At 46.1% G+C, this 15,641-nt stretch overlaps 1 protein-coding gene across 4 annotated transcripts in view; it reads right to left on the bottom strand.

Annotated features, from left to right (window-relative positions):
* The window catches only part of gpat2 (glycerol-3-phosphate acyltransferase 2, mitochondrial), a 100,572-nt gene extending 88,151 nt beyond the window's left edge, over window positions 1-12,421 (bottom strand). For 2 of the 4 annotated variants that reach the window (XM_018762348.2, XM_018762349.2), the window contains exon 1: window positions 12,330-12,421. The gene's annotated coding sequence lies outside the window, so the exon portion shown is untranslated. Of the gene's footprint in view, window positions 1-7,696; window positions 7,767-12,324 lie in introns of those variants that run through there. The other 2 variants (XM_029256857.1, XM_029256858.1) reach the window with 2 other exon arrangements.
* Window positions 12,422-15,641: the final 3,220 nt, after the last annotated feature.

The following is a 15,641-nucleotide window of genomic DNA, read 5'->3' as shown; positions in this document are numbered from 1 at the left end:
TGAGAGGCAATGACAGAGTTAAGAAAAGTGGTGTAGATGGACAAGATTAAGGAGCCCAGCACCTAACCCCGAGAAAGATGTTCAAAAACAAATCAGATTGCTGTATTTTACATTTCTATGGTTTCCATTTCCAAAGCCTACTTCTAAACATGTTCTTTGGTAATGAGCTTTGCAATAGTCAAACTATTGCTGCCTCTTGCAACACACCCGATTCAGCAAACTGCGTCTGTCACCAGCCACGGAATTTGGCATGTGTCTCATGCGCACTTCAGCAAGGATTGCTTTACTCAAATATGGAGGATTTTCCTCTTTGCTACACAACTTGCCCTCTCTTTCTGGCAAGGAAAAGCCTTTTTATCAAGCACGTTCTAGGCCTAATCTATGGCATAAAGTTCTTCAGCACTGGAGAAACGCATAAAGTTATCTATGAAATCCTTCACATTTAACTCCTGACATATAAGCGACTAATTTTTGCAATGAGGTATTACAAATCATGGTTAATTAAAATTTAGCTTTTTTCCTCACTAAAAACATTTTCTAGAACCCTGGCAGTCTGAGCAGATTTATCTGACACTTTCGCCCAAGGTGACTACCAGAACAAGCTGTATGTTTTTGCTGCACTCCACGACATACTGCTTACACCTATAGTTGTAAGCTGACCATCCTCCAAGCTATGCACAGTGCAGACAGAGATCAAGCCATATAGACACGTCACTCTTGTACACGAGTACACTGCCAAGTTAGGTGCTCACATTCTGAGACTCCGCAACAACTGACGAAACAGTTATGTTACTTTTATTCTTAACTCTAAAAGTAATGTACAGCAATTGTCTAACACAGTCAGTACGATAAAAACATTCCTTCCAGAATATTTTAGCGAAACGGGAGAGACAGATGCTAAGCAAAAGAAATGAAAGCATACCATAAGAGCATGTTAAAAGGCATGAGTCTGCATACTGCATGCAACGATTTAGGTATTCACCATAAAAATATTTTAAGGGAAATTCTTTTAATTATATTACTTATATTGTTCAAAAAATTGATTAAATGAACACTCACAACGGGGCGTGGTGGCACAGCAGGTTGACCAGGTCCTGCTCTGTAGTGGGTCCTGGGTTCGAGTCCCCGCTTGGGGTGCCTTGTGGCAGACTGGCGTCCCGTCCTGGGTGTGTCTCCGCCCCCTCCAGCCTTGCGCCCTATGTTGCCAGGTTTGACTCCGGTTCACCGAGACCCCACTCGGGACAAGCGGTTTCAGGCAGTGTATGTGTGTCTACTCACAAAATATTCATTCTTGGAAACTGAAAACCGGTGAGAAGTTTATGGGTGCCCTTTTTCCCTCTAATGCATTCATACTTATGACAGTTAATTCAGTTACAGTTGCATTCAGTGTTACTAACTACATGTTTAAATTACTCTTTCAATGACGTTGGTGCCTTAGGTAAAACGTCATTTCAAGAATCTAGAAAATACTAAGCTTTTTAAATATTAAAAAGAGTGATTATATTAGAAAAATTGACACGAACTCCTGACTGAGAAAATCGAGCAAACTATTAGAAATTCATATAATTTTGGGCACCATAAGAATCTGGTGAAATCACAACATTGTGTTATAAACTTGTTCTAAATATTGTTTAAGGACAACTAAATTAAAACAAAAATTCTGGAATGAATTAAATTTTATAAAGGTAGATCATCCTCCAAGGAGCAGAGCTGAAAGCAATAGCAATATCTGAGCAATAGCATTTTGTTTAAGCTGGTACTTCCTCCTTAAAAAGGCCCCTTAGGCACCCAAAGAAACACGGACACTGAGAGCAATGAGGAAAAGAGGACCCCAGTCATCTCACTCCACCATCCCCCACCAAAAGGAACATAGGCCAAATTGTTTTCCTTGTGTCCGCCACCAAATATGCAGGAACCTGAACCCTGGTCCCCACCACAGGGAGTACAACAATCACAGATACACCACTGCAGACATCACATATGTACTTAGTCCTGCATAGATGATATGAGTCTGTCTCCTGTATTAAAGGCAAATCAAATGAATAAACGAAAATTAAATCACGTACTGAAATACATGCAAGGCGTATTAACGAGGGGCTGTCACTGAGGAATCATGGGATCTTTTGTAATTCAAAAGCTCTACAATAAGTGAAAATCAAGAGGAAAGCAGCCCACTCAAAATCATGACAGCCCTCAGCATTCGTGCAGCCACATTACAAATTTAAAAACACATTACGTTCACTTGCTGGCCTGAAGAGCAGGCATTATGAACACACCTAAACGGAATGCTGAACCATGAATGGGCTTCAGTTATCAGGGCTCCCCAAGAGACAAAAAGTCCAGCGCATGCACTATGAATGGCAAGAGACACTCTTTTGTCAAAAAACTGCTCCAGCTCCATACTGTGGCTCCCTGGTGGGTGCCCCCGACTCCCACGAAGCCTGTGGCATGAGGACAGAGACCCCTAACACTAGCAGAAAAACAGAGATGAGGTGGGAAACAACTGAGGGGTCTCACGCAGGCACAGCAACTCTGTGCATCCTGCGGGCTCTCCGTCACTCCTGTGGAAAATGTTAGCACTCACTGACCCTCAAGTCCCAAGGCACAGGAGAATGTCTGCATCTGCAGGGTGTGGGGTTACGGAATGGGAGCAACAAAATAAATACATTTTAAAAAAAAAAATTTAAAAAAAAAATAAAAACATAAAAAAATGATGTGGCAGCACACAGTCACAGGATTACCTGTTCTTAAGGACATCACACAAAGAAGGTAGGATGGTTGGAAAAGAATTTTTAATCTTGTAAATAAATGCTAACGGCAATTCTTAATCAGTACTTACGGGGCAATTTATCATGTAATATGAAAATTGTGGGTTAAACAGGCATTTAGTTTTCCACTTTCAAGTAGGAGATGAATCAACCGCAGTTTTAGGAGATAAACACCTCCCTGAAACCTCAGGTGACGCCTCCACATTTCAGCCTCGGTTCCTCGGCGAGGCATGATGTACACTTGTATCACTTGCACACAAACATCACACGGCAACTGTCCTACAGGGAGACACCTAAATCTTATTAAGTACAGGAGCAGATTAACAAAGACTGGCTTGTCAATCTATGAGATTTTGTCCCTCTCCTGACGAAGGTCCCTTCCTATGCATATCTTTCTTCAGGAACGCATTTTTTCTCCATTAAAAATTACATTTACTTATTTAGCTGATGCTTTTCTCCAAAGCCGCTTGCAACGTTAAGCTTTTTACAGTTATTTAGCAACTTTCACAGGTAGGTAATTTCTACTGGAGAAATTCAGGGTAAGCACTTCACTCAAGAGTGCCACAGCAAGAAACTTGAACCTGGGTCCTTCAAGTGCAAGGCAGCAGCAACCTGCTGCCACCTACTCTACTGTTTGAAGTCAATCACTGACTGTCATTGGAGAACATAATACAATATTAAACACCTCATTCAGTTCTCTTTTGCCCCTGTTATCTTTCCACTTACTCATCAACTTAGCATTTTCCATAATTGCAAAAAAAATTTTTTACCCTTAACAACCACTGATTCTTTAACACTTGAAGAGATGACCTATGCTGGCAGGGCTCACCATTATAAAACAACTATAAAATTATTATTTTTTCACCAAAGCTGGCTGGGACTGTGGAATTTAAAAGTTCAAGAGTTAAGTGTTTCAGCTGAAAAAGGGTCAAGTGATGCAGTCAACCTTTAAGAGAAAAACTGCAGCTTAACTCAGCGCACAAGGTAAAAAGGCAGAATCGTATCATTATAAGATACGATTTACAGTACCTATCTTTTCACAAAGACAAAGAGAAGCATCAGTCTTTAGTAACTGACAAAGAACCTAAAACTAAAGATGCTGGCAGAACATATTGCCCTGTGTTACAAAGTGAAAAATTCACTAGGTGGTTTCACAGCATTATTAGCGATCCTATTTACCACCCCCATCCTTTCAACTGCTCTCTTCCTGGCACAGTTGCTCAGTCAATAAATACTTTGGTTTTGTTTTCACGAAAACCCAATATGATTTCCCATTTTGAGTCATTTATAATGGAAATTCCAGTTACTGCTGCACTTGAAATCTACGATCACACTGCTATCTGCAGCGATTACACAAGTGTGAAATCAGATCCATTAAAAAGAAAGCAATGAACCGGTAAGTGGAATTCACCTTAATCACCGCCATAAAATAATGACGGTTGAACTGTAGGAGAGCTGTCTCTCTGAGACATGCACACACACAAAAACAGAATTTAAAAAAAAAAAAACACTGAAAAACATGCAATTCACTGCTCCTTTTTTTTTTTTTAAAAGACCCCCTGCATGAGCCACACCCAGGCCCCCAGGAGCTGTGGCCACAGTCACAAGGCAAACTGTTCTTGACTGTACACACATTTCTGCCTGCTCACAGTAGCCAGAGCATTTACCCATCCATCCATGCAAGTGACAAAAAAACCCTACGGCACACTTTCCACAGCACAGGTCTTTATAGCACACAGAATCTCTCTAACCACAGCTGGAAAACTGACGTATTTTTAACAGACACATTGCTCAAAGGTACAAAATTACAGTGGCCAAGCGTGACAAGCAGCAAAAAGAACTGCGGTGTGTGCCGCTTAACTTCTGCAATGAAACGTCTTTGCTCTTCTCAGTAATTTACTGCATTCGATGAAAAGAGGGGAGGGGCTGCTGCAATTTAACCATTCTGCACACAACAAAAGTGGGGGGGGGGGACTTTTTTAATGATAGTCTTTATAGACGTGTATACATTTTTAGATAGAAAAAGCTATCAATTTATGGGTTAAAAAACATAACCTCATCAACATGAGGTGGGAAAAAAAATGTGATCTGTACATTCCCTTACCCTCAATCAAAACGGTTGTGCTTGAGTGAAGCACAGCCTTGATTTCCTTTGCAAAGGCAAAATTGACAAATTCTGTTGCCAGTTTCTGAGCAGGGGCTTAATTGGTGCGAGTGAGAGATCAACGACTACAGCGTAGCACAATGAGGCACAAGGCCCAAGTCGTTCTGGAGCTCCCTGCGCAAAGCGGCCCCCCAACTATGGTGCCCAGCTGCTGCCACACAGCAAATGCCTCACAAGGTGAGCACCTCCACTGCAGGAGGGAAAATGTCTGGCAGACAGCTTCAGAATTTTCCTGTGCTTTCAGAAGCATCTTATTCTATTAGAAAACAATGAATCTGCTATTTGCTATACTTGCTCCCAACACCCAAAAGGGCACCTTGGGTTCTTGTGGTTTATCTATTGGCTCCTACCAGAGTTAATATCAGTAAAGAACGTGACTGAGAAGGCCTTATGGGTGGAATGAAACTGACATGACCATACTAGGGTGGGCAGAGATTGTCTACCACCCTGTCTGGTGCCTACAGGTTATTGGCTGTCTCCTCTCTTGGCACCATCTGTGTGGTTCAGACCATAAACCAGCCACTAACTGGTATGAGTGTGTGGGACAGGGGCACACCCATGGCATGCAGCGCCCCCTGGCACAATAAAGGGGACACAGTGGAACACAAGACACAAGACGAACTGGCAGATTCAAGACGCTCTGTAGAAAATCATAAAAAAATACAAATGATGTACTCAAGAAATATAAATATTTAGTATATACACCATATAGAAGACATTACTAATAGCAATAAAAAAGCTCAAGAAGCTCTTTGCTATAAAAAGGGTGCATACTGTAAACTCAGTATAAAATATAGCAATGTCCCAAATGTACTATTTTTGTTCTGAACACCACTTCCTTCTGCCTCCACCCAGTTGGTGGGGAGGCAGTACCTTACCTTGCACTGGATTTTGCCATCTGTGTTCCTCTACAAGCTAATACACATGTGGAAAAAAGTGAGAGCCTGCAGCACTTTGACAGGCTCATTTCTGCTGTGAAAATATCATCTATGCACGTTAAGTGATCAGCTACCATAAAAACATATTCTGCTATGCAAGATTACATGAGGAAATTTTTCCTCCACAGTCACGTAGTACTGATAGGCTCCCATAAAAGTGAGAGTTTGCCTTTGTAGAAACTGACTCTTGATCTGACAACATTTATTACATGTGAAGCATGGAGCTTATCAGCAAGAGAGCCCTTACAAAACATAGCTACATGTGGCCATATTTTTTTTTGTTCAGCATCACATTGACTTGCTAATACACGGTAACCACTTTATCTGATGAGCCTGAAACAACATATTAAGATTCAGAGAGAACACTGGTTCTTCCTATTTACTGTTACTAAAAGATCCTTCTCTACACATTCTTGGTTCTATCTTTGGTAACAGTGGACAGCAGCCTTCAGAAAAATTAATCTATACTGCAGAAAATTGACCATGACTCCAAAATTAAGTCAATTTCTTGCAATTAATTACTTTCCACAAACAGCAAACATGCCAAAAGTCCTAGTTTTGTGGCTGTCTTTGCCACCAATGGAAAAAAGGAAAGAAAGGAATCAAATAAGATTCAATGGAAAACACTACAAGCATGGGCAATTTAACAGTTTCTGTAATACTTTAAGATTTCCTGTATAACATAGCTATAGGGGACACTTGCCTTACACATAAATATTCACCAAAGCACAAAGTGATGCCGCTGGAATGGAGACATTTGAGAGATCAATGCCACTGTGAAAAATCTCATCCCTGACACATAAACAATAAGGTTAATTATATTCAAAGGTACTATGCAGGAAAGAGCTCTGGACTGCCACAAAGCCATCAGTGTTTCAAGAGCTCTATTTGGCAAAAAAAAAAAAAAAAAAAAAAAAAAAAAACCCTGTAGGATCAACGTGCATGCAAAACATGAAGCACCCTTCCTGGGTCCTGGTCACACCAAAAAGACACTCAGACTTCACAGGCATAAAAGGAAATGTTTTCCTTTGGAAACTGTTCCTTGACTTTATCACTGCAGTCTTTTCAGTCCTAAGGCAACAGTGAAAAAGACAGTGGGAGGAGGGGGGGCACACACTCTCCCCAAAGTGCCACATGCCACCTATAAAACTTTGAGAAGGGACACACAAAAAGCCAGCAATCTGTGACCAAAGTTGTCTCAGTGAACGGCAGAATATATTTTAAAAAAAATTATACAATTTCACACAAAACACCAGTAGAAGTGAACAATTTACCTTTGCAATATATGTTAAGTTGAGATAGTCTTATACAATACTCAACCATACAGCTGGTCTCCAGCTGAGGAACTTAAACTTTTTTGCTGATACAAACTTTGTTTGAGAAATATTTAGGTCGGCATACCAATTCAAACCTCGTGCCAAAGTGTCGCCTAATGTGCCCACAGACGTATAATACCCACTGCCTTAAGTTTTCAAAATTGTGCAGAGGTAGTAAACAGATGATGAAAATGCTGTAGACAATATTCTACCTTCCACATGTACCAGCTGAGCCATCAGTGCGGCGCCACCTTTCCATCACGCTTCACCCCCATGTGATACCGCCAGCTCCTAATTCATCAGCTATTGCCTGCCCTTAAGGGTAAATAACATACAACTCTGTCTTTTGAATATCTTGTTATCGTGCTTTCCATTTCTTATTATTATGCCTGTATTGGAAATCGATTTAGTGTGATGTGTGGAGTTAAAAGAAGGGATTGAGGAGTTGCAGGTGAGCGCTGCTGTAGCTCCACTGACAGTTCTTCACTGGACTTTCTTATTTACACTCACTGTGCTCCAAGTACTATTGCTAGGAGACTCCGAACAAACAGATGCGTGCACGAGGCATCCTGGCTCAGCAGAAAGAGGGGCGTTCTTCTCCCCCAGCTGTTGCAATCTGCTGAACGGCAGAAAGAGCAAGACAGTCCGTCGTCATTGTCCGAAAAACCCCGCCAGCGCCTCCCAACCCACGAAACCGCCCCGGGTTGCTCACGCTTACATTTCGTGTATTCATTCAGAATACGACTTTCATCAAAGCGACTTTTTATTTAACAGAAGTGCATTCCATCAAAGGGGGGCGCGGTGGCACAGTGGGTTGGACCGGGTCCTGCTATTCAGTGGGTCTGGGGTTCGGGTCCCGCTTGGGGTGCCTTGCGACGGACTGGCGTCCCGTCCTGGGTGTGTCCCCTCCCCCTCCGGCCCTACGCCCTGTGTTGCCGGATAGGCTCCGGCTCCCCGCGACCCCGTATGGGACAAGCGGTTCTGAAAATGTGTGTGTGTGTGTGCATTCCATCAACAGAGAGGCACAGATGCAGACATGCAGTTCTCCAAGTACAGTCACTTAGTCCAAAAAGCACCCTATTTGCTGGCACACAGGAAACCAATAGAAGAAGCACAGAACAGAGGAGGAGCGGCCTGGTCCTCCTGGACTCTGTGTCACATTCTACTTACCAACTTTGGGAAAAGTAAAGTGGAGACCTACTGCACAGTACACCGTTAGTTTTTTCACTAGACTAGTCCCTCATTTCAATTGTGACCAGCTTTCTATACAACACTCTCTAAAACTGCAGAGGTTAAAAAGGTTAGAATAGAAAAATATATTTTATTAATACTTAAACGCCTATGAATGAGAAAGAACTATTCCAACAGTGTGCAATGATAAGCAGAGCTGCAGACGCAATGAACCAGCGCCAGCGTTCAAAACACAGTACACACTCCGGTGTGTGTATATATATATATATATAATATATATATATATATATATATATGTATATGTATGTATGTCTCCTCCGTGAACCGCCACCTTATCGTGGTGGAGGGGTTTGAGTGCCTGAATGAGTCCAGGAGCTATGTTGTCTGGGGCTACATGCCCCTGGTAGGGTCTCCCATGGCAGACAGGTCCTGGATGACAGACGAGACAAAGCGCGGTTCAAAAACCCCTTATGACAAAAAAATCAAGGCGTCCGTTTACCCCGCCCGGTATGGGGTCACCGGGGCCCCACCCTGGAGCCAGGCCTGGGGGGGGGGCTCGCATGCGAGCGCCTGGTGGCCAGGTCTATGCCCACGGGGCCTGGCCGGGCTCAGCCCGAAGCCACAACGTGGAGCCGCTCTTCGGTGGGCTCACCACCTGCCGGAGAAACCATAAGGGGCCGGTGCGTTGTGATTTGGGCGGTGGTCGGGGCCGAGTGCCCGGCCGACCCGAACCTCGGGCGCCAACTCTGGTTTTTGGGACTTGGAATGTCACCTCACTGGCGGGGAAGGAGCCTGAGCTGGTGCGGGAAGTTGAGAGATACCGTCTAGATATAGTCGGGCTCACTTCCACTCACAGCTTGGGTTCTGGAACCACTCTACTCGATCGAGGGTGGACTCTCCACTATTCTGGCGTTGCCCAAGGTGAGAGGCGGCGGGCTGGTGTGGGCTTATTAATAGCCCCCCAGTTCAGCCGCCATGTGTTGGAGTCTACCCCGGTGAATGAGAGGGTCATCTCCCTACGCCTTCGGGTCAGGGAACGGTCTCTCACTGTCGTTTGTGCTTATGCGCCTAGCGGCAGTGTAGAGTACCCGGCCTTTTTAGAGTCCCTGGGGGGCGTGCTGGAAAGCGCTCCCACTGGGGACTCTGTCGTTCTACTGGGGGACTTTAACGCCCACGTGGGCAGCGACAGTGATACCTGGAGGGGCGTGATTGGGAGGAACGGCCTCCCTGATCTGAACCCGAGCGGTGAGTTGTTATTGGATTTCTGTGCTAGTCGCGGTTTATCCATAACGAACACCATGTTCATGCATAAGGGTGTCCACCAGTGCACTTGGCACCAGGACACCCTAGGTCGGAGGTCGATGATCGACTTTGTAGTCGTTTCTTCTGACCTTCGGCCATATGTCTTGGACACTCGGGTGAAGAGAGGGGCTGAGCTGTCAACTGATCACCACCTGGTGGTGAGTTGGATTCGATGGCGGGGGAAAAAGCTGGACAGACCTGGCAGGCCCAAACGCATAGTGAGGGTCTGTTGGGAACGTTTGGCGGAGGCCCCTGTCAGAGAGGTCTTCAACTCCCACCTCCGACAGAGCTTCAACCAGGTCCCGAGGGAGGTGGGGGACATTGAGTCTGAATGGACTATGTTCCGCTCCTCCATTGTCGGTGCGGCTGTTCGGAGCTGCGGCCATAAGGTCTCCGGTGCCTGTCGCGGCGGCAATCCCCGAACACGGTGGTGGACACCGGAAGTAAGGGATGCCGTCAAGCTGAAGAAGGAGTTCTATCGGGCCTGGCTGGCTCATGGGACTCCTGAAGCAGCTGACGGGTACCGACGGGCCAAACGGAGCGCGGCTCTGGCAGTCGCCGCGGCAAAAACTCGGGCTTGGGAGGAGTTCGGTGAGGCCATGGAGGAAGACTTTCGGTCGGCCTCAAAGAGATTCTGGCAAACCGTCCGGCGACTCAGAGGGGGGAAGCGGTGTTCCACGAACACTGTTTACAGTGGAAGTGGTGCGCTGCTGACCTCAGCTGAGGATGTTCTCGGGCGGTGGAAGGAGTACTTTGAGGATCTCCTCAATCCCTCCGACACGCCTTCCGTAGAGGAAGCTGAGGCTGGGGACTCGGAGGGGGACTTGTCCATTACCCTGGCTGAAGTTGCTGAGGTAGTCAAAAAACTCCTCGGTGGCAAGGCTCCGGGGGTGGATGAGATCCGCCCCGAGTTTCTCAAGTCTCTGGATGTTGTGGGGCTGTCTTGGCTGACACGCCTCTGCAGCATCGCGTGGAGTTCGGGAACGGTGCCTCTGGACTGGCAGACCGGGGTGGTGGTCCCTCTTTTTAAGAAGGGGGACCGGAGATTGTGTTCCAACTACAGGGGGATCACACTCCTTAGCCTCCCTGGGAAAGTCTATGCCAGGGTACTGGAAAGGAGAATCCGACCGATAGTCGAACCTCGGATTCAGGAGGAGCAATGCGGTTTTCGCCCTGGCCGTGGAACACTGGACCAGCTCTATACCCTCACTAGGGTGTTGGAGGGTTCGTGGGAGTTTGCCCAACCAGTCCATATGTGTTTTGTGGACCTGGAGAAGGCATTCGACCGTGTCCCTCGTGGCATCCTGTGGGGGGTGCTTCGGGATTATGGGGTTCGGGGCTCGTTGCTACGGGCTGTTCGTTCCCTGTATGACCGGAGCAGGAGCTTGGTTCGCATTGCCGGCAGTAAGTCAGACCTGTTCCCGGTGCATGTTGGACTCCGCCAGGGCTGCCCTTTGTCACCGATTCTGTTCATTATCTTTATGGACAGAATTTCTAGGCGCAGTCAGGGAACGGAGGGTGTCTGTTTTGGTGGCCGCGAGATCTCGTCTCTGCTTTTTGCGGACGATGTGGTCCTGTTGGCTTCATCAAGTCAAGACTTGCAGCGTGCACTGGGGAGGTTTGCAGCCGAGTGCGAAGCGGCGGGGATGAGAATCAGCACCTCCAAATCCGAGGCCATGGTTCTCAGTCGGAAAAAGGTGGATTGCTCCCTCCGGGTTAGGGGGGAGTTGCTCCCTCAAGTGGAGGAGTTTAAGTATCTTGGGGTCTTGTTCACGAGTGAGGGAAAAATGGAGCGGCAGGTCGACAGACGGATCGGTGCGGCGTCTGCAGTAATGCGGTCATTGTACCGGTCTGTTGTGGTGAAGAGGGAGCTGAGTCGTAAGGCAAAGCTCTCAATTTACCGGTCGATCTACGTTCCTACCCTCACCTATGGTCATGAACTCTGGATCATGACCGAAAGAATGAGATCGCGGATACAAGCGGCAGAAATGAGTTTCCTCCGCAGAGTGGCTGGGCGCACCCTTAGGGATAGGGTGAGGAGCTCAGTCACCCGGGAGGAGCTCGGAGTAGAGCCGCTGCTCCTCCGCATCGAGAGGAGCCAGTTGAGGTGGCTCGGGCATCTGTTCCGGATGCCTCCTGGACGCCTCCCTGGTGAGGTGCTCCGGGCTTGTCCCACTGGGAGGAGGCCTCGGGGCAGACCCGGGACACGTTGGAGAGACTATGTCTCCCGGCTGGCCTGGGAACGCCTTGGGGTTCCCCCAGAGGAACTGGAGGAGGTGTGCGGGGAGAGGGAGGTCTGGAGTACTCTGCTCGGACTGCTGCCCCCGCGACCCGGCCCCGGATAAAAGCGGAGGAAGATGGATGGATGGATGGATGTATGTATGTATGTATGTATGTATGTATGTATGTATAAAAAGTACCTGAAACTACTACCAGAGTGATTCGCATGTTTTTTTTTTTTCCTTCAGTTCAGGTGCGTGTCGTCACGGTCAAGTAAGGTGTGCGACGAAATTCATCACGTCGTCGCCGGGCTAACGCTAACCTACCGCGTAGCTTCAAAAAACGCAACGAGCTCTTCGAACACACGCCGTTCTGAATTTTGAAATAATTTAACACTACTGAAATGCTTCATTTTCTCCACATACCGTACCTCCCGTCTTCCCTTTTTCCGAATTCACCGCGTTTGCAGGTCACACCTCGATCCTCTCAGTTTCGCCGGAACGCGATTTTCCCGCGCGTGGCTTCGGGACCGTGACGTCACGGCAGTCACGCGACCCTTCCGAGAGGATTCTAGAAGCTGTCGAGAGCGCCCAACCGTTCCTCTTCAAGATGTTATATTTTCGCTGTGTGCGTTTTATTTGTCTCTTTATTTACTGTGCAACGATATAGACTGCAGTGGAAATGCACGCATTCTGCAACACTATTATAATTTCACATTTGTATTACCAGAATCGTCCCAGGGATGTACCCCCCTAGCTTTGCGCCCAGTACTTCCGGGATAGGCTCCGACTCACCGCGACCCTCTTCAAGACAAGCGCTGAATGAAATCGGATGGCTGTATTACCGGAATTTTGTGTAGAAACCATCATTAGCAATATGAAGTACTGCAATGTAAAATGTTTGCTTTTTTCATAGTTTAATTTTCTATACCACACTATTTTTTCAGTCCGTTTAAACATTTAGCGAACATTGGTAGCCTGGGTGCCTCGGCACCTGAAGTCTGCAGTCAGCTATTGCTTCTGTCTGTCTGTCTGTTTTTGTAGTTTGCATGTTTTCCCGTGTTCACATGGGTTTCCTCCCACACTCTAGTAGACATGTGTTTCGCATGACTCTAAAAAGTGTGGAGTGGGGGTGCTCCCCTGGGGTAAATTGCTGCCCCGTTCAAGGTTTACCCTGCCCAGTACCACGTGCGTCAGGGGTAGGGTCGGGTTCTGGAGTGCTGGGACCCTGCCTTAGGAGAAGAGGTTATCGACAGTTAAATTACTGATCATTTCATCTGCAGGCCTCATCATAAAGACATTAAGTGGAATAAACATCCTGACAGTAAGAGGCTTTGTGTCGCTTTTCCACCTTATTTGTACGGCAGCCTGCCTCTTGGTCATTAAACAGTGGGGAAGGTTCCTCTGAATGCTTCTTTCTTCTCCTTACTTTAAGGCATCGAACTCCAAATGACTTCTCCTCCATTTAGGTAATAAGCTCATTTTCCATCCACACATGAACAGACAATTTGCAGCATTTTGAATCTAGCAAATGAGCTAATTAGGCATCCGCGTCCCACACACGCCGCATTGCCGTTTCTCTTAGCATTAGTACGGCGATCAGCGGTTGAATATCACTTGAACTTTTCACAGCGCAAAATGTGATCATTTCTCCCGCCACTTTGGCTGCATTTTCAAACAAGGTATAAATGAAAATTGTATGAGTTTGCTTGTTATCAGAACCAGTGTAATTATTCCAATGATCGCCATGTTTGTTTCCCGCTGCATGGATCACTTGTTTTTACTGTTCCTGTGTCTGGGTGTCATGTCGCTGCAGGTGCCAAGTCCAGGTGTTGCTGACAAATGGAGGCGATGAAGCCTGACGTCGGCAAGGTGGAGAGATTAGAGAACAAAAACAGATATGACATCGTTGTGTTTACAAAGCATAGGTGCCGTGGTGACAGTGTGTGTGTGTCCAGACTCGGCATGAGCCTATTTCCTAAGGTTACCTAAAGTCTCCTAAGTTTCTCCATCAGTTTTATTTTCCTAATGTAGACATCCAATGCTTTCTTGTTAAAAACAGTTACGTAAATGTGTGATCGCATTTGTAAACGTGGGTAAAATGTTTGAACGTTCATACATTTATCAAGGTTCGGAAATATATGGAACTGAACATTTCAAGTTGGAAATTCTGTTGATCCTTTGTAGGAGGGCATGGTGGCGCAGCGGGTTTGGCCAGGGACTGCTCTCTGGTGGGTCTGCGGTTCGAGTCCTGCTTGGGGTGCCTTGCAGCAGATTGGTGTTTCATCTGGGGTGTGTCCCCTCCTCCTCCAGCCCTGTGCCCTGTGTTGCCAGGTTACGCTCCGGTTTGCCGCGACCCCGCTTGGGAGGAGCGTCCTCGGTCAGTGTGTGTGTAACAGGAATATACCCCTTAAGATGCATTCAACACACCAGTCCCTGGGTGTGCCCTCCAACGCACCCAGCCGTGCATCCATTTTTACTGCATCCTCTGTGCACTCTGTGGATCCTTCACACCATTATTTACTATGGATTAATTACAGGTTAATAAATGTTGTATTTGCTAACATCTGACTGTCACACCGCAGCCCTTGTTATTTTACACAGCAAAGTCCCTTGCCAGCAACACCTCCTTCTGGCGTGTCTCCAATTTATGTGCGCTCACGCATCGCAGCTGATGAACACACCGTTATCAATATTAATGGATCACATTGCCATATGGTGCCCAAAAATGCAAAGTCAAGGCTTAAAAGTGAATTGCAGAAGATCTGGATAGGAGTCAATGCCTTCAGAATGGTTTCAACCTTGAGAAACGGACAATGCGAGCCTACGAAAGACATTGTGATTTCTCTGCTGTTCAACAGGGACGATACCAGTCACACGAAGAACCCTCCACACTGTTAAGGAGTAGTATACAGATAAATCTGTAAATTTTTCAAATTTTGCCAGTATGATTAATTTTTGCATCGTGTTTGTTGGAGGGATATATTTTTTGTGTCGATATGTATCACTTTCTGAATTTTTCTTTTAATGTATATTCGCTGATCCTACAGCATCAGTAGTTTAGATTTTAATATGCCGACGAGTTGTTCAGGTCAAGCAAACCTTTGCGTCGCAAGGGGCTGGACAAAACGGATATTGTTATATCAGTCATCTGGGATTCATCATGTGGAAAGAAATTATGTTTCAAAGATGAAATTTATTAAATCAAGAAAAGAAAGACCCAGAATGCTGCGTGTCCGCTGGTTTTTTGTGGGAACTGGGACTCGTCCTGCTCTATTGTAAGTTTTCCCTCAATTTACAGCGAAGTTGTATGGGAAGTATGCGCTGATGTTACAGCGAAACGGACTGCACATCCTGTTCAAGCACATCTGCCAAAAGTCTTTCCAGCACCCCCCCCCTCTAAATTTTCAGGAGCAAGTCACAGATGACCTTTCGCTCGCAAAAATACTGTGATATTTCACTCAATTACAGGGCGATATTAACATGCAAACATTTTAACTTCGCCAGATCTGGAGCTTTACTTTCAGCTGGCCGCAAGCGAGGGTCAGCATCATCTATGGTGGATTGAGCGCGGCCAAATCAGCCTCTATTAAAGATTTACGGAAAACATACAGTAAAACACGCTGAATTCACCTTCTCTCGGTTAAACGTACTAAAACGAGATGTGAAGCACAGATATTCTCCATCTTGCAGTGGCCCGTGTGTTGATGTGTTTTACACTCTACAAAGAAATAATTGTTGGC

This window comes from Scleropages formosus, chromosome 12 (assembly GCF_900964775.1).
Source record: "Scleropages formosus chromosome 12, fSclFor1.1, whole genome shotgun sequence".
NCBI lineage: Eukaryota > Metazoa > Chordata > Actinopteri > Osteoglossiformes > Osteoglossidae > Scleropages > Scleropages formosus.
Note: the sequence above shows the minus strand (reverse complement) of the source record. Positions and strands in the feature narration are given on the sequence as shown.